At 37.2% G+C, this 25,000-nt stretch overlaps 1 protein-coding gene across 2 annotated transcripts in view; it reads left to right on the top strand.

The window, feature by feature from the left end:
* Positions 1-13,870: 13,870 nt before the first annotated feature.
* Positions 13,871-25,000, top strand: part of sigmar (Tumor necrosis factor alpha-induced protein 8-like protein sigmar) — a 170,141-nt gene continuing 159,011 nt past the window's right edge. The window contains exon 1 of one of the 2 annotated variants that reach the window (XM_067095852.1): positions 13,871-14,040. The gene's annotated coding sequence lies outside the window, so the exon portion shown is untranslated. The remainder of the gene's footprint in view (positions 14,041-25,000) is intronic. The other variant, XM_067095851.1, reaches the window with a different exon arrangement.

Here is a 25,000-nt window from a genome sequence, read left to right as displayed (position 1 = left end):
TGTGACTGATGCTACTTAGCCAAAGCTGTTACCTTTATACCTTATTACATTCCTAATTTAATATAGCACTTGTTAGGATAAAGATTCTATTCAGGTTAAGCCGTTTATTTTGATTTGTGTCTGAATTAATTGATTTATTAATGTCCTTCGAGTTTGAAATTATCCTGAATTTCTATTTTTATATGCTTATTTTTTCTCAAAGGTGGTCTCACATCAAGTATTATATTTCTGTTCCATTCGACGGAATTAAAACTTGCCAGTACTTTTTCCTAACATAAACAATGTCATTTAAATGTGTCAACATTGCGTTTCAGATAAGTAGGAAGTTATCCTAATCTAGGTCCAGAAATTGCTCCAAAGTTTCTTCGGAGCAATCGAGTTTTCTGCAGCAGCCAACGTATAATCAAGGCCACTGAATAATCTTTCGGTGGTCGGTGATCGGTATAATGCTGTATGAGCCGCGATCCATGAAACTTTAACCACAGCCAGGTGGTGACCTATCCTATATCGTTCCCAAGATTATGGCTAAAGCTTTAAATAAAATGATATTGTTTGCTGAACTTTAAACTTAAATAAACCAGACCACTGAGCTGATTAACAGTTCTACTAGAGAGGCTAGAGGATTGCAAATTGGTACGTTTGATGATTGGAGGGTGGATGATCATCACAGAAATAAATTCTCTAATTCTCCATTGCAGCCAAGAACTCTACCGACTCTCCCAACGAGAAACTAGGGTGGATGATCAACATGCCGATTTGCAGCCCTCTAGCCTCAGTAGTTTTTAAGATCTGAGGTCGGACAGAAAAAGTGCAGACAGAATAAAGTGAGGACGGACAGACAAAGCCGTCACAATAGTTTTCTTTTACAGAAAATTAAAAACTTGTAATGCGAATGAGTTGTGCGATTCCTCATAAACCTAAATGCCTTTAGACATTCAAAATAAGAAAACAAAGAAAACGAAAAGAGAAAATATCCATTGATAATCAGGAAATCCAAATGGGAGAAGGACTTGACACTTCCCTCTCTCCAGCTTTAAAGGAAGTTGCAGCAGCTACAAGACATTTATTAATATTCAAGGTAGAACTTCCAGGCTAACAGCGAAGGGTCTTAATTGGCCTTGCTTGTAATCGTCTGTTTTTTTTTTTTTTTGACGAAGGTGAGTAACATTAAATGATTTTGTATATTGGTTGACTATTTCCAGTCCTACAAAGTATGATTATTATTTAACAATTTAGACCTATGGACAGCATACTACTAGTCTTGACTTATAGATACAACCGATATAAAATTTTACGTGACAATTAATGATACATGACAAATTGGTATGCTATATTCATGATGAAAGAAGAAAACACAGCGAATTAAAAACTAATAAGAACAGATATTAATAACATGCAATATCCTAACTGAACTCATACCTCGACTTTGACTTGCAAAAATAAGCATAATACTACTAATAACCTTGTTTATAGTATATAAACTACCACTTTCTATGGTCAAATTTGCCAGTGATGTTAATCTGACCTGTTGAACAGACGACCATGAATGCTTTTGTAAGCTTAAGTTTCTCTCTCTCTCTCTCTCTCTCTCTCTCTCTCTCTCTCTCTCTCTCTCTCTCTCTCTCTCTCAACGTGGACAAAGTTGTGGGTTTCGTTAATATTCTCAATTCATCCCACAGATTTGGCAGACATCTAGTAACTTATTACTGCTGAAGAATCTAACGGTTTGCATTTCCAGGAAATCATTCTTTTGCAGTTCTCCTTGCATTTTAATACATTTTAAATATTTATCTATTATTAATTTAATTTTTTCTCTTTTATTAAGTGGTATGTCTTCTTTCTGTACTTTCCTTTGCATCCTCTCGCTTCTTTCTAACGAACACCATAATATTCTTTGGAAGCTTGAATTTCAAGTCAATGACTCTGTGGGCTTGTTCCATATGAACAGGTTTCATCTACTGAATAATAAGAATAATAATAATAATAATAATAATAATAATAATCTATAATAATAATCGTTCAGTTTTTCCTGCACAGCCACAACTGCTCAGGTATAACTGAACGTTGGTGGGTTCAGTTTTGCCTGCACAGGCCGACTGTGTAGGCAAAACTGCGTAGGTATAACTGAGCGTTAAGGCCGCCACTTACAGATACTTTATCATTATTCAGAGCTGCCTGAGACTGAATCAGTAGCTGTGTGGAGTAGTGAACGGAACACATTATTTTTTAAAAAATATTCCTTTTGGGTCATTTGCATTGGAAACCTTGACAGTGCATTCATAGAATTCAACTTGTCATCTTTATGTGCTTGTTCTTTGCCTTTAAAAAAATGGGCTCTGTGTCGAATTCTGTATTCAGTTCCTTTGCTGAAGCTAATGTTTCTTCATATTCATTTGCACAACAATCAGTTAAGTGGTGACAAAACCCATTTATGATAGTTTTGTTGGCATTTACTCAGCCTAAGACTTTCACCATCACTGGAAAACTGTAGTTTTAGGTGGTTTTTAGCTTTCTGTACAAGAAAACTATTGTGCCGGCTTTGTCTGCACTTTTTTTTTTGTCCGTACTTTTCCTGTCCGCCCTCAGATCCTAAAAATTACTGAGGCTAGAGGGCTGCAAATTGGTATGTTGATCATCCACCTTCCAATCATCAAACATACCAAATTGCAGCCCCTGAAGGAAGCCTCCTCAGTAGTTTTTATTTTATTTAAAGTTAAAGTTAGCCATAATCGTGCGCCTGGCAACAATATGGGACCGGCCACCACCGAGCCATGGTTAAGGTTTCGTGGGTCGCGGTTCATACAGCATTGCACTGGGACCACCGAAAGATAGATCTATATTCGGTGGCCTTGATTATAAGCTGTAGCGGGTGTACAGAAAACTCGATTGCGCTGAAGTAACTTCGGCGCATTTTTTACTTGTCTGTTGGTGATATCAGATTCTGCCCCATGACGTATTCTACGATCAGAACCAGGACTTTCTAAAGTTCAAACAAGTTCCTCTATTTCCTATAAATTTCTATTCATGGCTCTGACATATGATGTAATCTGCACTTCCGTCTGCCCTTCTTAAACGTTCAGCAGTAATGCACTTAACGTTTTCCTTTTTCAGTGCATGCCTGAACAATGTGTCTGAAGTTTCTCTGAAAGCCAAATTCTGATATGCATCCCATCATCAATAGTCTGAAATTGCGGTGACGTCTCAAACCACTTTTTAAGGCGTTCCAGGTATCCTGAATTTTTCATGTGATTGCAGTTATTCTCGAACATGCTTCCTGTCTTTAATTCCATATTTTCTTAAAAACGAATTATTTAATATTTTTTTTAAAATACAGTATCAGTTACTTAAAGATAAAAAAATGATCTGACAAAAGCACTGAATTTTGTTGATGTCCTCTGAATGAAATTCAGAAGGAAAATTTTTCTGCACAGTTAATTTCTCACATGTATCTTTGCAAGAAAAACTAAGTTTTTTTGCATCTTACGGAAAAATGTTCTTTAATCAGATGAGGCCGTTCACAAACGATAAGATCAGTTTCCCAGGAACATTGTTTCCGTAATTTCTTAAAAATTTCCCATGCCCATAGTTTTTCAGAGCCTGATCACCAAAATGGAAAGTTTCAGTAATCAGATTCTTGAAAATTTGACTCTACATCCGGAATGTGTAAAATTGGACTTTTATGTGTTACAATTTTTTTATTTTCCTTTTAGAGGGCGTCCCCGGCGACTGCTCGAACTTCCGGTGCCCTTAGCCGTCACTGACAACAGGCGATGCCCCTTGGAAAATTGCGTTTCTATAGCACAGTTGTTTTCTAGTGTCAATACCAAGGTTCAGATAACATCAGTTCCTTGGGGAGTTCCTTACGCAATATAATAATTTTTTCCCCTCGACTCAAGAGTAAGGAGTTCACTATACGCTGCATGTTATATATATATATATATATATATATATATATATATATATATATATATATATATATATATATATATATATATATATATATATATATATATATATATATATATATATATATTCTATATATATCTATATTTAATATAAACTGATTATTTGTGTAATGTTTTTGTGTGTATACATATATATATATATATATATATATCATATATATATATATAAATATATATTATATTTAAGAAATTACACAAGTCTCTGTCTCTCTCTGTCTCTATCTCTCTCTCTCCTAAAATTTAATCTTAAACTTTTTGATTTTTAAAAAGGTTGCTATGTCACTCGGCCGCTGCTCGGTCACAAGAGTATTAGGAAAAGTTAGTTGAGCAGATTTAAGAAAATGCAAGTCATGCTCACGTTTAAAGTTCCTGCTGATAGGAAATCACGTGTTAAAATGTTTTTTTTTTTTTCACATTGCTTTTACTGCAGAAAGAAAGGAAATGGGTAAAGCTGGTGAATGGAATTAAATAAATGAATAATGAGCTCCACTTTGCTATTGTTTGAATTTTGTACCACGGCGTGGTTAGGCCAGTTTTTATCTGTCTGTCTGTCTATCCATCTATATGTACAGTATATATATCCTTGCACATACAATTATATTATATATATATATATATATATATATATATATATATATATATATATATATATATATATATATATATATATATATATCGATAGTTAATGGCATTATTCACCGCTACTATCTTTTTATCTAGACTTTAAATCAGTTCTATACTTCTTTTTCTCTTTAGGCAAGTTTCTTAGGAATAAGGAAAAATTATTCGAGAGTCTTGCCATTTACTTTTTTAGCCGACGGACCACTTCCCCATTTATTGGTGGCGTCTTCAGGACTGGATTACAAATTTACATATTGTAATCCAGTCCCGAAGACGCCGCCGTGAGGTGGGGAAACGGTCCGTCGACTGAAAAAGTAAGTGGCACGAATCCCGAATAATTTTTCCTTATTCCTGAGAAACTTGAATCCTAAAGAGAAAAAAGAAGAAGTATAGACTGATTCAAAGTCTCAATAAGAAGATAGTATCTGTGAACAGTGCCATTAACTTCAATAAAAGAAATTATAAGACATATAGAAAATATGCCCAAATATTTGCATATATATATATATATATATATATATATATATATATATATATATATATATATATATATATATATATATATATGTGTGTGTGTGTGTGTGTGTATGTATATAATATATATATATATATATATATATATATATATATATATATATATATATATATATATATATATATATATATATATGCACAGATACTAAATACATATATACAGTATAATCCTTGTATATACATATGAGTATTTTTCTTAAATACACTTGCTTTTATGCCCAGCTGAATGAGCTTACAGCACAAGCAACGAAATATTCAAGTAACGGAAATTTTCAAAATCCGGAGCAATCTAATTTTAGAAATTAAGATTTTAATTTTAAACTGCTCAGACCAGCCTTGTAATCCACACTTTTGTACCACAATTCACCAGAAAAGAAATTAAAACGAATTGCAAATCGTTAATAACCCCAAGTATATTCTCCTTGTCACAATGAAACTTCAGTATCCTTTGAAAGTTCATAATGATTCTCAGTGCTCTTCTAAACAGCATACTGTGTGGCGTGGAATTTTCCCTTTGGCTACGACCTATGTATACATGCATAAATGAGCCGAGACTAGGACATCTATTTCGTGCGTAGAGGTTTTTCATAGGCTGTTCATTTCAATTAAAAAGAACTCCCTGTATTTTCAGAAAATGTGAAGAGATGAAAATTTGCTGAAAACTCTATCAAGTTGGACAGTAAACTGTTTTGTGGATGTGTTCTAAATATCATGAGAAACTGTCTGCCCTTTGGATCACAATAGGAGGTTAACTAGTTGTTCAGTTGATTTTACGTTGGCTGAGTCGGTTGAGCTTCGAACTGTCATTCGATGGGCCGGAGTTAAGTTCCCCGGCCGGCTGATGAAGAGTTAGAGGAATTTATTTCTGGTGATAGAAATTCATTCTCGCTATAATGTGGTTCGGATTCCACAATAAGTGTGTAGGTCCCGTTGCTAAGTAACCAATTGGTTCGTAGCCACGTAAAATATAAGTCTAATCCTTCAAGTTGGCCAGCCCTAGGAGAGCTGTTAATCAGCTCAGTGGTCTGGTAAAACTAAGATATACTTAACTAGTTGTTCAGTTGATTTTAAGGTCCTAAATAATAAAATTCTAAGAGGAAAAAAATATTGTCCTGCCGATATAACAGAACTGTAAAAGAAAATGTAGCCTTACAGACACGGTGTGCAAAATAAACTGAAGTCAGTACATTACAGCGAGTCCTTATGGTTAAGGTTCTCTCTCTCTCTCTCTCTCTCTCTCTCCACATTGAAATTTAAATGCATACTTATTTTTGTAAACCTTGCTATGCCACCTATATATCCGTTGCACTGCTGACAGCAGCCACAGGCTTATTAGAAAAAGTAAGTTGGATAAATCTATAAAAAAAACTAGCTTTCTCCCAGTCACGCTCACGTTTACGGCGTCTATAAAAGAACATCACGTGTTAAATACGATTTTTTTTACAAAGTATTTCATCTATTAAAAAAAAAGGAAGAAGGCGGGTGATAAATGGTTGAATACCAGGAAGCAGTTATTTTTTTGCGGTCTCTCTTGAGAAGTGAAACTGAGAACTGATACCATCTCTGAACTCTGATCTCCGTCACGCTTGGCTTTAGATGTTGCAGTAAATATGTGAAATCAGGGATTTCACGAAATCCCTAGGGAGTTTGTGAAATGACCAATTCGCGAAGGAGCATTTGATCCCTGAGGGCTAGTACTAAGCACAACGAAACAGTGATTCATCTGCACTGTTTCACCATGTTTAGTGCTAGCCCCTGGGGAGTCAAATGTGTTTCGCCGTGTTTAGTACTAGCCCCTGGGAGATCAAATGCACTTAGGGACATTTGACACCCCAGGGGCTGGTACTAAACACAGCGAAATACATTTGCTGGATAGTACTAAACACAGCGAAATACATTTGACCGCCCCCAGGGCTAGTACTAAACACAGCAAAATACATTTGACCCCCCGGGGACTAGTACTAAACACGACCAACCAGTGTCGATGAATCACTGTTTCGCCGTGTTTAGTATTATCCTTCTTCTTTTAACGTGCTTGTTTTCTCATATGTATGGGGGTAAACGCGATGCCTTCTTTTGAAGGGCTTTGATTTGGCTTTGGGGTAGACTGTAGTCTCGATCGGCTGCCCTCCCTGTCATCGCTTAGACCCCGCTAGCGTTGGGGATCAAATGTTCCCATGCGAGTTGCTCATTTTACATGTTTACTGTAACATTAGACACTCCGGCAAATCCTTATCGCGATCTGAACTTTACTGTTAATTGTGGCCTGCAGATCCTGTAGTCCATCAATTTATAGCCATAGATCAAATCTCTTCTTCTATCGAATTCGTTCCATGAACAACTGGCTACTGTGTTGCTAGGAACGCTAAAGAACGGGAAGAGCATTTCCTGACTTCCTATAAACCAGAATTTCGTTCAGAGGCGAAAGGTGATTTTGTGTAACTCTAAGCTATGGGAAGACAAGTCATCAAGTACCACAGAATGTCGAGGATTAGACGTGTCGATATATTCTGAACAGGCTTCAGAAGTTAAATAAAAGAAAGAAAAATGCATGATTAAAACCTCAGAACATTAGAAAACCCCTTCTTTGCAATTACATTTACTGGAGTGTACACAGACGTAACTCTCTTGATCTCATATTAATACTGAACTAGGCCTAGAGCTGTTCTATAAAGCATCTCTGGATTTCTTTAACACCAAAAAGTAAATGCAGTACATTAATTATAATGCCGTTGCTTTTCTGGCTTTAGAATCTCTGCCACGAGTTTTATTTTATTGAAAGTATAAAAAGAAATACCCAAATGATTTATAGAAAAGAAAATACAAAGTCACTCAAGATGATGGAAACCTCACGATTTTATCTCTTTTTCTTCCTCCTTTTAAAAATTTTGCAAATTTAAAGTATAGCGTCCACGTGGCCATGGGACGAAAAAAGTGGACAAGAAATTTATTCAGGAAGGTACCTGATTTCTTATTCATGAAAAATAATCTCGGTTTGGTTAAAGATCAACAGAAACTGAAATAGGGAAGGGTACAGAATGACGTCCGTGCAGTGATGAGCACCTGACGTAGAACTGGATGACTTTGATTTCATGAAGAATATCATGGCATCTTTTTTGTAAAAGTGCACTGAAGCCCTTGGCAACCAAATCCAATGGAGAGAGAGAGAGATTGTGTGTGTGTGTGTGTGTGTTAGAGAGAGAGAGAGAGAGAGAGAGAGAGAGAGAGAGAGAGAGAGAGAGTGTATCATGTTACTTTCCTTGAAAAAAGACCATGGTTATGGATATGTTCATTATCATGATATAATTTCTCTTGTTATTTTCGACTAATGTTCTTCGTTCAGTTCTTCAGGTGTTCACTCTAGCCCCTATAACCAACCCTTCTATTGGTCCACATATCCTACCTTTAGAATACTCTCTTTACTTTAAATTTAAAGCCTCTTTATACCACTACTCTGGGATGAATATTCCATCCACACCAAGGCTGCCTTGTTTAAAGATTCACAGTACAACCGCAAGGTTTTCCTCCCGTTACACCTTTAAAACCGCCTTTACTGTCAATTTCCCCTTCAGCTCAGAATGACCTCATAGGTCCCAGTGAGTGGCCTTTGGCCAAAACTTTTATATTCTAATTCCAAATGAACCTTTCATTTGCTTGTCTTCCTTATGGGGTGCACTAGACAATCTTGGTGGACCTTGTCTCTCTCTGTTTCTCTTTGTTTTGTTTTATTAATTTATTTATTTATCTATTCATTATTATTTTTTTTTTTGATAAGTGGGGTCTCTTCTTTCTCTATTTCACTTTACTTCCTCTTAATTCTTCCTAATGAACACCATATTTTTGGAAGCTTGAATTTCAAGTCAATGGCCCTGTAGTAGCTTGTTCCATATGAATAGGTTCCATCTGCTGAATAAATAATAATAATAATAATAATAATAATAATAATAATAATAATAATAATAATAATAATAATTCAAAAATAATATATATATATATATATATATATATATATATATATATACATATACTTACACACACACATACATATATATATATATATATATATATATATATATATATATATATATATATATACAGTATTCCTCATTATAAATTCATTTATTACCATTACCAACGTTCCAGTATCAGAAATCCCATAGTCAGGGCTAAACACAGGAAAAATGAACATCCATGCGTTAGAAGTCAGAGACTAAAATGGAGCACGGTAGTAAATAATTCTTTTAAAAAGTAATGAGTACATCATTGATGTACTCATTTTGTTCTTATTAAAGTTTTGACTTTTAATAATTATATATATATATATATATATATATATCTATATATATATATATATATATATATATATATATATATGTATATATATATATGCAATATATATATATACATATATATATTCACTTTCTGGAAAGTGTAACATTCTTAAAACGCGGGCGCTGGAAATCAACTTAGATTCTATTTCTCTCGCGGCGGTGGTGGTGGCAGGTTAGGTTTGGAGTTGAGGAGGAAGGTGCGTGTTGCCACTGTCCTCTGTTCTGTTAAAGAAAAGGAGAGGCAAATATAATATGAAAGGAGTGTACTTGTTGACGAGTTTTGATGATAATCAAAAGACAAAAAAATGGGAGAAGTCTCTTCGGCGCAATCGAGTTTTCTGTACAAATGCGCCAGCGTATAATCAAGGCCATCGAAAATAGATCTATGTGGTCTCGGTATAATGCTGTATGAGCAGCGGCCCATGAAACTTTCAGCCACGGCCCGGTGGTGGCCTGTTCTATATCGTTGCCGGACACACGATTATGGATAACTTTAACCTTAATAAAATAAAAACTACGGAGGTTAGAGGCTGCAATTTGGTACGTTTGATGACTGGAGGGTGGATGATCAACACACCAATTTGCAGCCCTCTAGCCTCAGTAGTTTTTAAGATCTGAGGGCGGACAGAAAAATTTGGGACAGAAAAAGTGCGGACAGAATAAAGTGCGGACGGGCAGACAAAGCCGGCACAATAGTTTTCTTGTACAGAAAACTAAAAATGGGTATTTACAATGACGACGATATCAATGATAATGTGAAAACATCGGAGATATTGTTGATGTATCGCTGTTACTGCTAAAATGATAAACTGCCTAATTCGGCCAATTATTAAACATCACATATTAAGCCAATTATTAGGTTAAATTACCAAGACGACATTATGTGGTATCAACAGCAAAGTGACTTAATAATTTACTTCCATTTTGTCTATTTATTTATTAATTTGTTAATTTACTTTTGTTTTTCAATTGCCTTTTGGTTCTCTTCTGTCTGCATTCCCCATTACCTTCCGGTACTTCTCTAGGTTCATCTTCTGACTACTACTACTACTACTACTACTACTACTACTACTACTACTACTAATAATAATAATAATAATAATAATAAGTTAAGTATACCTTAGTTTTACCAGACCACTGAGCTGATTAACAGCTCTCCTAGGGCTGGCCCGAAGGATTAGACTTATTTTACGTGGCTAAGAACCAATTGGTTACTTAGCAACAATAATAATCAAGAAGAAAGTATCACTCATTGATGTCGCAATACCATGGGACACCAGAGTAGATGAGAAAGAAAGAGAAAAAACTGATAAGTATCAAGACCTGAAAACAGGAACAAGAAGGATATGGGATATGCCAGTGGAAATTGTACCCATAATCATAGGAACACTAGGCACGATCCCAAGATCCCTGAAAAGGAACCTGGGAAAGCTAGATGCCGAAGTAGCTACAGGACTCATGCAGAAGAGTGTGCTACTAGAAACAGCGCACTTAGTAAGAAAAGTGATGGGCTCCTAAGGAGGCGGGATGCAACCCGGAACCTCACGCTATAAATACCACCCAGTCGAATAGGATGACTGCAATAATAATAATAATAATAATAATAATAATAATAATAATAATAATAAAGAACGCAATTGTAGTTAGATAATATTCCCATCGCAATAATTCCAAGGTAAAGCGCTCATACCGTTTTGTGATCACTACAATTAATTCATACCTTTCCCGTTCTTAAGAGCAACCATTTTCTTCTCTCCAGCTGTTTCCTCCCTTTGAAAAGCCAGTCAGGTTTAGGCCTTGCGCCGTTTGACCATCGAATGTACTAATCCCTTTCCTGAGCCGCCATATGATTCAGTGTTATTATAATTCCTTACGTGTTTTGAATGAATTGTTATTGATCTCTGCGCACTTGTGTTTGAGAGCTCGTTACACTAGTCAGGGCCGTTCAAGTTGTTTAGTCTGAGGGCCGCTCTTGAAAAAACAAAAAGTCGTGCGGGCCACCTGTGTGTACGTATATATGTGTGTGTACATAAATGTATGTATACAAACACACACACACATATATATATATATATATATATATATATATATATATATATATATATATATATTATATATATATGTATAAATCGCATCGTTTGAAAATATGATGTAACACACAATAGACGCCAATGAAACCTTTCTTTGTAGTTATTGATTTTGCAAGGAATATTTCTTTTATTCGGGATAAGTGGTAAATCTAATTTTTATTTATGATATAAAGAAGAGAAATACACTTTTACTTAATTTTCTCTAGCGGGCCACTTTCAAAATCAAACGGGCCACTTTTGGTCCCACGGGCATGGGGTTGGGCGGCCCTGTCTTTATTAGGGATTAATTTCTTGAAAGCCTCAATGCCGTATTGTTTCTTTGCGTTTGTCATCTTCTCAGATAATAACGTCTTCACTAAAAGAAGATTCCCACTAAATTACATTAACAATGGTTATGCATCTTGTGCATAGAACCTCACGTATATACCAATATGATATTTATTATGTAAAGGGCGAAAGGGTAGGGTACCTAATTTGCTTGCTTTTAGCCCTAGTCCAGATGAAAGTGACTGATGCACCTCTTAGAAGATGAAGGGTTTTAGAAAACAGTTTAAAACAAGTAAAAAATGCGCCCAAGTTTCTTCGGTGCAATCGAGTTTTCTGTACATTGTATAATCAAGGCCACCGAAAACAGATCCGTCTTTCGGTGGTCTCGGTATAATGCTGTCTCTGAGCCGCGCCCCATGAAACTTCAACTACAGCCTGGTGGTGGCCTATCTATATCGTTGCCAGAAGCACGATTATGGCTAACTTAACCTTAAATAGAATAAAAACTACTGAGGTTAAAGGGCTGTAATTTGGTTTGTTTGATGAGTGGAGGGTGGATGATCAACATACCAATTTGCAGGGAGTTTTTGAATCTCTGCAGAGTTTGTACAGAAAGATTGCGGGACGGTTGATGTTATAATAGTCTTTTCAGTAAAAGTGGAAGGATTTTCCATGATTTTTTCGAAAAAGCGACCCCAGAGAAAATGGAAATCCAGTGAAGTAGGTGAGGTTAGGGTTATTGATCATACAAATTGCCCTCCTTCTATCGCCAGCGTTTAAGCAAAAGAAATACACTAGACATGAGACTAACGCTCCAGAACCTTAGTTACTGATACGAAGACAATATATTTAGACATCAAAATCAAGCACCCACGCCATCTTTTAGCATATATTTGAAATATGAATGTCGTATGCACTCCATAATAAGTCTGAAGCAATATAACGAAATGTTGAAAGAATGCAAAGACTTTATCACGACCAAGAGGTTACTGTAGAAGCACTAGATGAGAGAATTCTTGCAATGAAAAATACGAAGAACACTTGTCTATTTGTAACCGGCTCACAAAACTCTCAAACCGGTAATATTGCAGAAAAGTTGCGCGCACGTCGTTCTGCTATGACAGTGTCACATTAGGGATCCAGGAGGTGGGGCGAAGCGCCGAACGTCCTGCCAGGCCAAAACATCGTGCCGTAGGATTAAGGGTTGAACTGAATTCAGTATAGAATTTAGACCAAAGGCCAAGCACTGGGACTATGACGTCATTCAGCTCTGAGACGGAAATTGACAGGAAAAGTTTGAATGGTGCAACATGAGAAAAACCTCGCAGTTGCACTAGGAATCAATTGTTAGGAGATGGTGGAAAGTATGGTGGAAGAAAGAGAATATGAAAGGAGGTACAGTAAAAGGAACGAAAGGGGTTGCAGCTAAGGGCCGAAGGCACGCCGCAAAGAACCTTAAGTAATGCCTACAGTGCACCGCATGAGGTGCACTGACAGCCCTACCTCCCTAGGATAAAGGGGAGGTTAGATTAGATGATGCATTAAAATTTCCAATCTGGTACTGATTTTGTGAAGGGTATAATTTCATGACAACATCATAGCACAGGAATCTGAAGAATTTGTAGCATATATTGTTGTTCATGTTATTATTTAAGAATAGTTTTATTTTCTGTTCTTGGCCATAAGTTTGGGTCAAGTTGTCCATCCCAAGAAAGAATGGAAGAGAATAGATATTATTATTTTTAAGTCGTCTACAGCTGGATTGTTTAATTCCAGCATTTCAGTTTGAGATAAAAGATACAGTTGTGTTTTTATTTCAATTAGAACTTTGTTGGAAAATCCCCTCATTCTGGGTAGCAGATACTGCAATATTCTTTGCTGAAGTTTGCTGGGAAGTACAGGAAAGCAGATTATGTGAAAAAGATGTCCGCGAAGATATTTAACATCAGTAGAACGAATTATTATAATTTCAGATATTTAAAATTTAAAAAAAGGCAATCTGTGTCGCTGTCACTTAGTTGCAGGGTTGAACAACAGATGGCTCTGGCCGTTTGCACACAGCAGCATCTGGCTGACTGGGGTAGCGAGCAGCGATGCCGACTGAGCCGACTCTTCGAGATCCGAGCAACGCTCGCTGCTGGGTGTCAGTTGGTCTATGGCAGTGAGTGTGAAAGGTCGCTTGAGCTAATCCGTCTGCCGACTCTGTTGGATTATTTTGCCAGTACTTGTCAGGTACGTTACTTTCGGTGCGAGAAGGGAACTCATTGCATGTATGAAAGTCACTCTTAATTCGGGGATGCTCGGCCGAAATGTCCATTCGAGAGATATGCAAAAAGATGCATTTCTTCCATTTCAAAAGTTTTGAAGTTATCTAATAGGCAAAGAATATCGCGCTTACGACAGGTAAAGGAAACGGTTCCCGAGACCCCGAAATTGTGGACACGCGAATCGTAACGAACTCCCATTTTGTGACGTGATTGAAACACACACGAACGTTTTCGTATTCCGGGGTTAAAATATCGATTTTGTGAAACGCAAAATCTCCCCCATTCTGCCTTGCGTCACTTATGCATTTTGTGTGTCCTTAAGTATGACCACCCCAGGTGGTGGCTGTCCCTAGGGGGATACCGGGGGTAGGGAATGAGCAGATGGCTGTTGTGAGCCACCCTGGGGGGTTGGGGGCTGGGGACCTAGCAGGTGGGGATGGCCTCTGAAAATAAAAATAGGAACCAAAAATTTATGAATGATAGAACAGGAAAACGTTAGATAAGGGCAGAGATAGGAGAAGACGCTACGATGGGAAGAAACGGGAAGACGACTGGTTTTTAAAGGAAAGGTTACACGAGAACGGAAGAAGAGTTGTAGTAACGGTCTCTTCATTATGGGCTGTCCAGAACTAATGCATCTCTCTCTCTCTCTCTCTCTCTCTCTCAATGAACCCAGCTTTTTTTATATTTTTACTTTGTTTTTATTCCTCACCACGTGCGCCCTGCGAAAATGTAAGTGGAATGCAATGTAAAGAATAATTTTTGCTGTTATTAAGGTGAAGTCAGCGATATTAAGACCTTGCAGAATGGATACTGTTAGACCAACTTATCAATCTGACGAACGTGTTTGTAAGAAAAAATAGAATTAAAATTAAATGCGAGAAAAATGCCTAAAAGTGGAATTTTCCTACTTCAAATAGATTCAGTAACAAATGACACCACTAGGCAATTCTTGTGGTTTAGGTACCACGTCAAGTTATCAATATGCTGGCCAGGTTCTGCCTTTTAAACGAAGGAATGACAAGGACACTCAAAAGACAAGAACAGGTAGAAAATCCTTAAGCCCTGGAGAGTATCGCATACGATCACGTACGTTACATGTATGTACTCATCGTTTGCGTGTGCACCAGAACTTGAAATGCTTGATCAGAATGGTCTGGCGCATTCAAAAAAACCCCATTTATTTATTAAATTCCTCTGGAAGTTTTGCAAAAAAAACTACAGATCTGGTGAAGATGAAGTGGTTAAGCTTCGGATGTGAAAGATGCGTTAGCTTGATTTAAATAAGTTGAGATGTAATAGATATTACATCAGGCGAGGGGTCTGCTTATAAGTCAGTTCTTCGTTAGACCTAGTTCTGTACAAAGTATGATACCCGTGATTTCACTGAATTTCATTGTGCAATAATGGCAGTCTTGTAAATATTATTTTTTATTTTGCATTTATATTTGTCGATAGGGTTGGTTTTAATGTTTTACCAAACACGATGAAAGTTCATCCCCCCGATCTCAGAGGGGGAGGGTGGGAGTTGATGTAAGTCCAACTACTGCTTTATGTGCGTGCGCGCATGCTTGTGTGTGTGTGTGTGTGTGTGTGTGTATAGGGAAGCTTAAGCCTTTTCCATGTACCGTTTGACAGATTATCGTAAAGACGCAATAGTAATAGCCAATAGATCAGGCAACTGCCTTTAGGAAAAGAGATTCAAGGCAGTTCTTGCCACTAGCATATGCTGTTTCCTCTTCCGCGTTAAATTTCCTCGTCAATTTTCATAAATAAATACTAATCGTCTTACAGTGCTACACAAAAACTTGAAAACGTTGCGATAAGGACAAGGCAAGGCTAAACCTTTTAAACGGTTGATCCATTCAGGATTTATTTAGAATAAATGAAATGAAAATCCAAAGTTTAATTATGTTTGAGTTGTTTATGCCTGGGACCGGACTTAAAAAGCGGAGTTCGCATAATGCAAGATTGCCTTTCACAAGGGGCCTGAGAATTAGGCCTAGTGACTAGTGTCATTTGTAAATGGAAACTTGAAAGATGGAGATCATCTTCATATTGCACTTCGACACTAGCTATGTCAGTTGTGACTTTTGAACCTGTTTCTCATCTCTCTCTCTCTCTCTCTCTCTCTCTCTCTCTCTCTCTCTCTCTCTCTCTCTCTCTCTCTCTCCTTGACAGAGGCCTTACGAGTTGTACCAGCGTAACAACTTTGTTTCTTTGTTTTTATGCACAGGAACAACATTATATATGTTTATAAATCTCAGCATAGCTCTTGTCTCTGTGGTAACTTAATGAAACTCTATTGTTTTTTAATAAAAAAATTTCTGGGGATCATGAATAATGTTATTAAATGTCCACATGTTTCTGTAAACGTACATATTTATTGGTATTCTATCAACTACATGGAGATATTCTCTCATCAGACTTGCCAGACCATAATAGGCTAATTCTCCTCAAATAAGATTAGCAATTCCTGTTTGTACTCATAGGGGGGCAGTGCCATCAGTGCACCTCACGCGGTGCAATGTAGGCATTACTTAAGGTTGTTTGCAGGGTCCCTTCGGCCCCTAGCCGCAACCCCTCTCACTCCTTTTACTGTACCTCCATTGATATTCTCTATCTTCCATCTTAGTTTCCACACTCTCTAACAACTGTTTCATAGTGCAACTGAGAGGTTTTCCTCCTGTTACACCTTTCAGACCTATCTACTTTCAATATTCCTTTCAACGTTGAATGCCCTCATAGGTCCCAGTGCTTGGCTTTTAGCCTAAAGGTTATATATATCCATCCATGTCCTGTTCGTCCTTCGAAAGTGCATATGCATTCATTAAGTTATTCCGTTCATTATGCAGCTCTTTCGTCAGTGAATTGTGCGTCATTCATTTCAATATTGTCCCTTCTAAGATTTATTTGTACTTCCATATTCAAGGTCTTTTATGCTTTGATTCTTCTCCTCCATATTTGTTCTTCCTGTTTCCTTTTAATTACTTCAGTTCCATTGTTCATTGTCTCTCTTATCTTGCATCTTTATTTGCTATTCGTTATCACATTTTCTAGTGTATTAATGTTCATCCCATATTACCGTTACTAAATAAGAAAGTTTTTGGCAATTATGAATCTTTCAAACAATCACTAGTCGCTAACTCGCACCGTATTCAAATGGCAAACGACTATTGAATTTGCTTGTTTGTGAACGCAAGTTCTTCATACCTATCAATCAGTGGTCCTCCGTCTCTTTTTACCTTTTACGAAATCTTAATACTATGAAGTCTAAATCTCGCCGTTGTTATAATTTCTTCTTCTTCTTCTTCTTCTTCTTCTTCTTCTTCTTCTTCTTCTTCTTCTTCTTCTTCTTCTTCTTCTTCTTCTTCTTATTATTATTATTATTATTATTATTATTATTATTATTATTATTATTATTATTATTATTATTATTATGAAGATAAACTCCATCTTCTTCTTCTTCTTCTTCTTCTTCTTCTTCTTCTTCTTCTTCTTATATTATTATTATTATTATTATTATTATTATTATTATTATTATTATTATTATTATTATGAAGATAAACTCCATTCATTTGGAACAAGCCCACAGATGCCATTGACTCGAAATTCAAGCTTCCAAAGAATATGGCGTTCATTCGAAAGAAGTAACAGAAGGTGATGGAAAATACAGAAAGAGGAGATAAATTATCAGAAAAACAGATAAATTAACAAATAAATAAAAATAAAAATGTAGGTAAATTATTAAAACACAAGGCTAATTTCTAATGAGCACCGCATTCTTTGGAAGCTTGAATTTCAAGTATTTCAAGTCAATGGCCCCTGTGGGCTTGTTCCATGTGAATAGGGTTCATCTTCTGAATAATAATAATAATAATAATAATAATAATAATAATAATAATAATAATAATAATAATAATATATCAATTAGGCCTTAAGCCACCACAGGCCTTAACACAAGTGTGATAGGCCTAAGTGTCTTAAGGTATGGAAGGAAGTAGGTGGCCTGGTTTGGACCCTGGGGACTAATGCAGCTCACAAACATCCACTCAAGTCATTCGTCATTGTGGAACGCAAACACGTCCGCAAAAATATTCGCTCATGACCGCGATCAGGCAAACGTTGTGAAATTCCTCCTCCGTGAGCAAGAGCCCGTGCTGGCATAAAGCCAGGTTAATCAAAAACAACAACTCCTCCTCCGCGCGAGGAACTTCCTTTATTGTCCTCTTAAAACTCAGTAGATGGATGCGGCTGGCGATACTTGCCAGCTTCCAGGTGCTGACTACAGTAACCTCGGGTAAATGGTCCAGCGCGCGCTGTCTTCCTGACTCGCACCGGTTATTCTAATTTTGTCTTGCAACACGGAATCGCTGATGACGTCTCTGTGTATGGCTATGGTGAATGTCAAGTGAGTGATGCGACTCTAGGAAGGCATACTTGCTCTTGAGAGAGAGAGAGAGAGAGAGAGAGAGAGAGAGAGAGAGAAATGATGTTGACCTTGAAATGATGTGTGTCTTTGAACTTAATAGATACTTTAGAAGAGAGAGAGAGAGAGCAAGTAAACTGCAAATGAAGTGTGCATTTGAACTTAATACATTCTTTACAAGAGAGAGAGAGAGAGAGAGAGAGAGAGAGAGAGAGAGAGAGAGAGAGCTAGCATGCTGAAAGTGAAGTGTGTCTCTGAACTTAATAAATACCTTACAGAGAGAGAGAGAGAGAGAGAGAGAGAGAGAGAGAGAACAAGTCAACTGCAAATGAAGTGTGTCTTTGAACATAATAGATACTATAGGAGAGAGAGAGAGAGAGAGAGAGAGATTCAACTGCAAATGAGAGAGAGAACAAGTCAACTGCATAATGAGATACTAGAGAGATTTATAGGGACTTTACAGAGAGAGAGAGAGAGAGAGACTCATACCTCGCGGCCCGGATGATCCATAGGGCATCAGCAGGCAGCAGCCTTCCTAACCTTCCTTACCTACCCCGCTTCCTAACTTCATCGGGGGAAACCCAAACTTTTGTTTGTTTCCCTAATTAAGATTTCCTCCTGCTGGGGGAAAGTTTGTTGGGCGGCGTCTTCCTGTTTAAGAAGCTCATTTGTTCCAACTAAGTCTCGAACCCGACCCGACTCGACTCTAACTAGAAACCGAAGTTGGGAGGAAGTCTCTCGCTTCGTTTTCTGTTTTTGGCCGAGGATTCTGGCATTGCTGGCTGTTTGTTCTAATTGTGGGAGCTGGTGAGAGCAAAATAAACTAATCTATGCATTGTTTTATCTATTATTTGTTATTTGATTGCTTTAATTTGACTGGAGGAGGAGGAGGAGGAGGAGGAGGAGGAGGAAGGAGAATGAATGAGACGGAAATGTGAGAGAGACGGAAGGAGAATGAATGAGTATTGATTTCAATGTTTTCAGCTTGTGGACCTTAGGCTTGTTTAGACAAATCGTTTTTCAGATGGTTTCAGCTTGTTTTGTTTAACTCGTTTTTTCAGATTGTTTCAGCTAGTTTCTAACTTGTTTTAGCTCGTTTTTCAGGTTGTTTCAGCTCGTTTTTCAGGTTGTTTCAACTCGTTTTTCAGATGATTTCAGCTTGTTTTGTTCAATTGGTTTTTTCAGATTGTTTCAGCTTGTTTCAGCTGGTTTTTCAGCTCGTTTTCCAGGTTGTTTCAGATAGTTTTTCATCTCGTTTTCAATGTTTTGTTTTTCAGCTCGTTTTTCAGATTGTTTCAGCTAGTTTTTCAGTCTTTTTTCAGTTTCGATTTTTCATCATGTTTCAGCTAGTTTTTCAGATTGTTTCAGCTCGTTGTTCAACTTGTTTCAGCTCGTTTTTCAGTGTTTCAGCTCGTTTTTCAGCTTTTTCATCTTGTTTTTCAGCTTGTTTTTTTTCTGCTCATTTTGTTTCAGCTTTTTCATTTCTCATCTTGTTTCAGCTAGTTTCAGATTGTTTCAACTCGTTGTTCAGTTTGTTTAATTTTGTTTTCAGCTATTTTCATATTTTCAGCTTGTTTCAGCTAGAATTTTCAGCTATTTTCAGCTCGTTTTCAGCTATTTTCAGCTTGTTTTTCCAGCTTATTTCAGCTCGTTTTTCACCTTGTTTTTCAGCTTTTTTGAGGTCACTCTCCAAAAACAACCATATTCACTATTTCGAAAATGACTCTTTAAGTCCCCTGCCCGGAAAATCATTTACGAAATCCACGAAAACAGAGGCTACACGCGTATGACTTTGACGAATTCCAGCACGGAATGATTGACCGACGCAACGCCAGATCTGTCTTTGTGCGAGAGCTGCAATTGCGCTAACTTCCGCCGTCCGGGCCAGTCTAAAAGCAGCGTAGAATTCCTCTCCTGAAGGTATTATTTCCTAATCTGGTGACGAAGGGACGAGAACTCTCTCTCTCTCTCTCTCTCTCTCTCTCTCTCTCTCTCTCTCTCTCTCTCTCTCTCTCTTTCTCTAACGTTGTCCCATTCACTTCTCTCTCTCTCTCTCTCTCTCTCTCCTTTCCTCCCTTTTAGTTGTAACGCTGTCATCCCCTCTCCTATCCACTTCTCTCTCTCTCTCTCTCTCTCTGACGCCCTCCCGATTTCTCGATCTCTCTCTCTCTCTCTCTCTCTCTCTCTCTCTCTCTCTCTCTCTCTCTCTCTCTCTTATTTGTGACGTCCTCACTTCGATTCACTTCTCTCTCTCTCTCTCTCTCTCTCTCTCCATTCGTTGAAACTGGATTGGTGGAAGAATGGCGTTACGCTGGCGAAGGATAAATGAGGGAAACTCTAGTGCCCTGGTTTGGCAGGGGGGGGAGATGGATGGGTCTGAGTGGCCCTGGGGGGGGGATTGAGTTGGGGGCGGGAGAGAGCTTTGGTTGCCCCGTCATTCCCGAGGACGTTCACGAAATTGCAGACCATCCTTGGAAATGTTCGCGTTACGAGGGAATAGTAGTTTGTGAAATGGTCTGGTTTTGTGTTTTGTTTTGTACAGTATAAGTGGGAGAATTGAACTTTTAGGAAAACGAAAATGACTTTTTGTGTTTGCCATTGAAGAGAATGGGCATCCTTTTCCCCTCCTTGGGTGTTTGGTGCTGATTCTTTGCAATGTTTTTGTAATGTTTCTTCGTTATTTTGCAATTTTTCGTATGAACTGTAATCATATTGAATGGAATTAGAAATAAATCACTTATTCATAACAGATTATATCGTTCGTCTTTAACCAATTTTCTAATCGCTTGATAAAGCAATAATTTATCATACACCACATTAACTAAATGATTAACATAATTCTCGTAAAGATCGTGATTCGGTTTACTCTTTGCAATGTTTTTGTAATGTTCCTTCACGCTGTAAAGTTATGATGTTAAACAAGTTGCTTGAATATCGTCAGAGGATTGCCACTGAATCTGGGCTTTTACTTTTGCTGATTTTTAGTTTTCTGCAAAAGAAAACTATTGTGCCGGCTTTGTCTGTCCGTCCGCACTTTATTCTGTTCGCACTTTTTTCTGTCCGCCCTCAGATCTTAAAAACTGCTGAGGCTAGACGGCTGCAAATAGGTACGTTGATCATCCACCCTCCAATCATCAGACATACCAAATTGCAGCCCTCAAGTCTCAGTAGTTTTTTTTTTTTTTTTTTAAATCTTATTCAAGGTTAAAGTTACCCATAACCGTGCTTCTGGCTATGGGTAAAGTTTCGTGGGCCTCGTCGATTATACGCTGTAGCGGCTGCACAGAAAACTCGTCTGCAAATTTAATGCAGATAATTTTATCACAATTTTCATAATAGATGTACCATATTCATATGGAAAATGCCCGCAGGGGCCATTGACTCGAAATTCAAGCTTCCAAAGGATATGGTGTTCGTTAGAAAGAATTAACAGAAGGTAATGGGAAATACAGAAAGGGAAGCTCTGTTAATAGAAAAAAACAGATGAATTTTTAAACAAAATAATAAATAAACAGAAATATAAATAAAATATTAAAATACAAGTAAATGAAAGTTACGAAGATTCCAATAGGTTCTGAAGCTCTATTCCAGTTTTAAAGAATTTTAAACAATTTTTCGTCGATATGATACTCATTGGCAACCTCGACCTTTTAGTAATCAGCAAGACTTCACTCGATCAATGCGATTGACGTCGTCGTGAATATTTCAAGCGAATGTCATTACTGGAATTTTCCATTTTAGATCCAAATGGATTCCTGTCTGCCTCCGCCGAGCTGCGAGGGAATGCGAGACCCTATAGCTTCCGCTGCCTTGCTAATTCCCGTAGTGGGGTTGTGCCGTCAGTGCGCCTCACGGGGTGCACTGTAGGCATTACTAAAGGTTCTTTGCAGCTTCCCTTTGGACCCTAGCTGCAACCTCTTTCATTCCTTTTACTGTACCTCCATTCATATTAGCTTTCTTCCATCTTGCTGTCCACCCTCTCCTAACAATTATTTCGTAGTGCAACTGCGAGGTTTTCTTCCTGTTACACGTTTCACACTTCGTAGCGCTGAATGACCTCATAGGTCCCAATTCTTGGCCTTTGGCCTAAACTCCTTATTCCATTTCATCCCATTGCCTCTAATAAATTGCATATTTGGTGTGAATGATATCAAGCTATAATTACAGCTGTGTTCGTATTTAAGTAGAACTATAAACAAAGTTTTAAGCACACAAGGTGTTTATTCATAATCATCTGCGGATGCTAAGGACTACAGGTAATGACTAGAATACTATCGATATTTTCTTTTTTTATGACGGATAAATCATAATTGCAGATATTAACATAAGGGAATTTTATCCTTGCACTCCATGACCTTACGGTTTGTTTATATAGGGCACGAAAATATACATACACACACACACACACACACACACACATATATATACATATATATATATATATATATATATATATATATATATATATATATATATATATATATATAATGTATATATAAATATACAGTATATATATATTTTTTCACACACATCTGTGATCCTGATAAATTCCATTTTGTGTCTTTGTTAGTATTTTTTTTTTGTTCATTTTGAAAATACTTGTTATAATGACGTCTTCTCCTCGTTATAATCCGACCGTTGACTTTTTTTCCTCCTTCCTGAAGTGCAATCTTTCCAAGGTTCAGATCTTCTTCTCATTTGTGTCTGAAAAGCTAAGTTTTTTTGTTCATTTGAGAAAGACTTGTTATAATGAGAGTTCTCCTCTTTATAACCCGATCTTTTTTCCTCCTGAGTTAGAATGCCTGAATTAATTTTGTTTCAGTCTTAAAGATGTAAAGGTATTACCAAGAACAAATTGTCTGTCTGTCTGTTTGTCTGTCTGTCTGAAGCTGCCTGAGAGACAGATGAGAGAGAGAGAAAATGATTTGGACATTTCTTTTTCTTTCAAGTGAGTTTTCATGCAAATGCCTAAAGATTACTTTGTTTTCTCTTTTGATGTTCTTAGGTTACAAAGATAATAATTATGTATGTATGTATATATATCACTGTTTATGTCTGTCTGTACATAATTAATATCTGAGAGAGAGATGATCTCGTTTTAAATGATTTGCATAATAACATTTCATTTTCATAGCGTGTACAGTTTCATGCATTACGCTAACGGATTTTATATATATATATATATATGTTCTTGGATTATAAATATATAATTATATGTATGTATATATATATATATATATATATACATATATATATATATATATATATATACATATATATATGTATATATATATATATATGCGTATATAAATATAAGTATGTATTCACCTACACAACAGTAACAAAATATGTTGTTAGCTATGTCGGAAAGGAAGATTAACCACCTCCACGAGTTGCTTCCGGCTCCAAGTAAATATGTGTTCTTAAAAAAAATAAATAAATAAATAAATAAATAAAATAAAATAGAAAATACAAATTCGTGAATATGCAGAGAAGAGAATCGCAGCTTCCCATACGCCCTCAAAAGGAGAACAAATCCTCTCGAGTCTTTAAAAGGAGAACCTCCAATAATGTAAAAGATTAACTCGAGGTCTTAGACGGATGACATCGAGGATCTTCAAGCATCCATTGTGCCTCGTTCCCTCTCCTCTCCTCGCGTCAGACAGCTGTTTCCCCTCTTTATTTCCCCTCTTTGTTTCCCCTCTTTATGGGATTTAAGACTTAAGACTCCCCCTCGGATCTTAACGAGATCAAGGGCTTAACGTTAACCTGAAGACGAATGTTTCTTCGGGGGGCGAGCGCGATTGTTTCTCATATTAACCGAGAAACATTAGTCACTCGAGGGGACATGACGCGAATCTTGTAAGGTGGAGTCCATGACTTAATTTTGACTTAATTAGACTTATTCTTCTGTGATGACCTTGCCATTAAATGGGAATCTCCTTATTAAGGAAGGATCAGTGTCAGGATTCCCGGAGGACGTTTCGTAAAGGAATCCGGGTATTAGGAGAGGAAAAGTCTCCGGCCGAAAGTGTTAACATCCGAGTGAATGGGAGACTTTCTCTTTTTCGTACTATGGGTGCACTTCTTTTGTTCTCCGAGATGGCAGAGATTTCCGAAGTTGCTCGGACAATAGAACAGTCATTCTCTCTTCTTCCGAACAGAGAAAGATAGAACAGACGTAAAGTAGTTCTGATTCCTCTCTGCATAATTAGACAGGTGATGTGCAGATTTCACTGTTAAATTGTGACCTCAGAAAAGAGATGACGTTTGGACTAACTGTTCCAAGAGTAACTTCAACACGTCATTGATTGAGCGATCTTGGTAATGACTTCAGAGATAATGAATCAAAGACTAGCCTAACTGCTTGAAAGTTTAATGCTGTTGAGGGCGTGTGTGTGTGTGTGTGTGTGTGTGTGTGTGGGTTTTGAGATTATGCATGTGTGTGCGTTTTGTTCATGTTTGTGTTTGGGTTTGAAAGGCAAGAGAGAGAGAG

This window comes from Macrobrachium rosenbergii, chromosome 52 (assembly GCF_040412425.1).
Source record: "Macrobrachium rosenbergii isolate ZJJX-2024 chromosome 52, ASM4041242v1, whole genome shotgun sequence".
Classification (NCBI taxonomy): domain Eukaryota; kingdom Metazoa; phylum Arthropoda; class Malacostraca; order Decapoda; family Palaemonidae; genus Macrobrachium; species Macrobrachium rosenbergii.
Note: the sequence above shows the minus strand (reverse complement) of the source record. Positions and strands in the feature narration are given on the sequence as shown.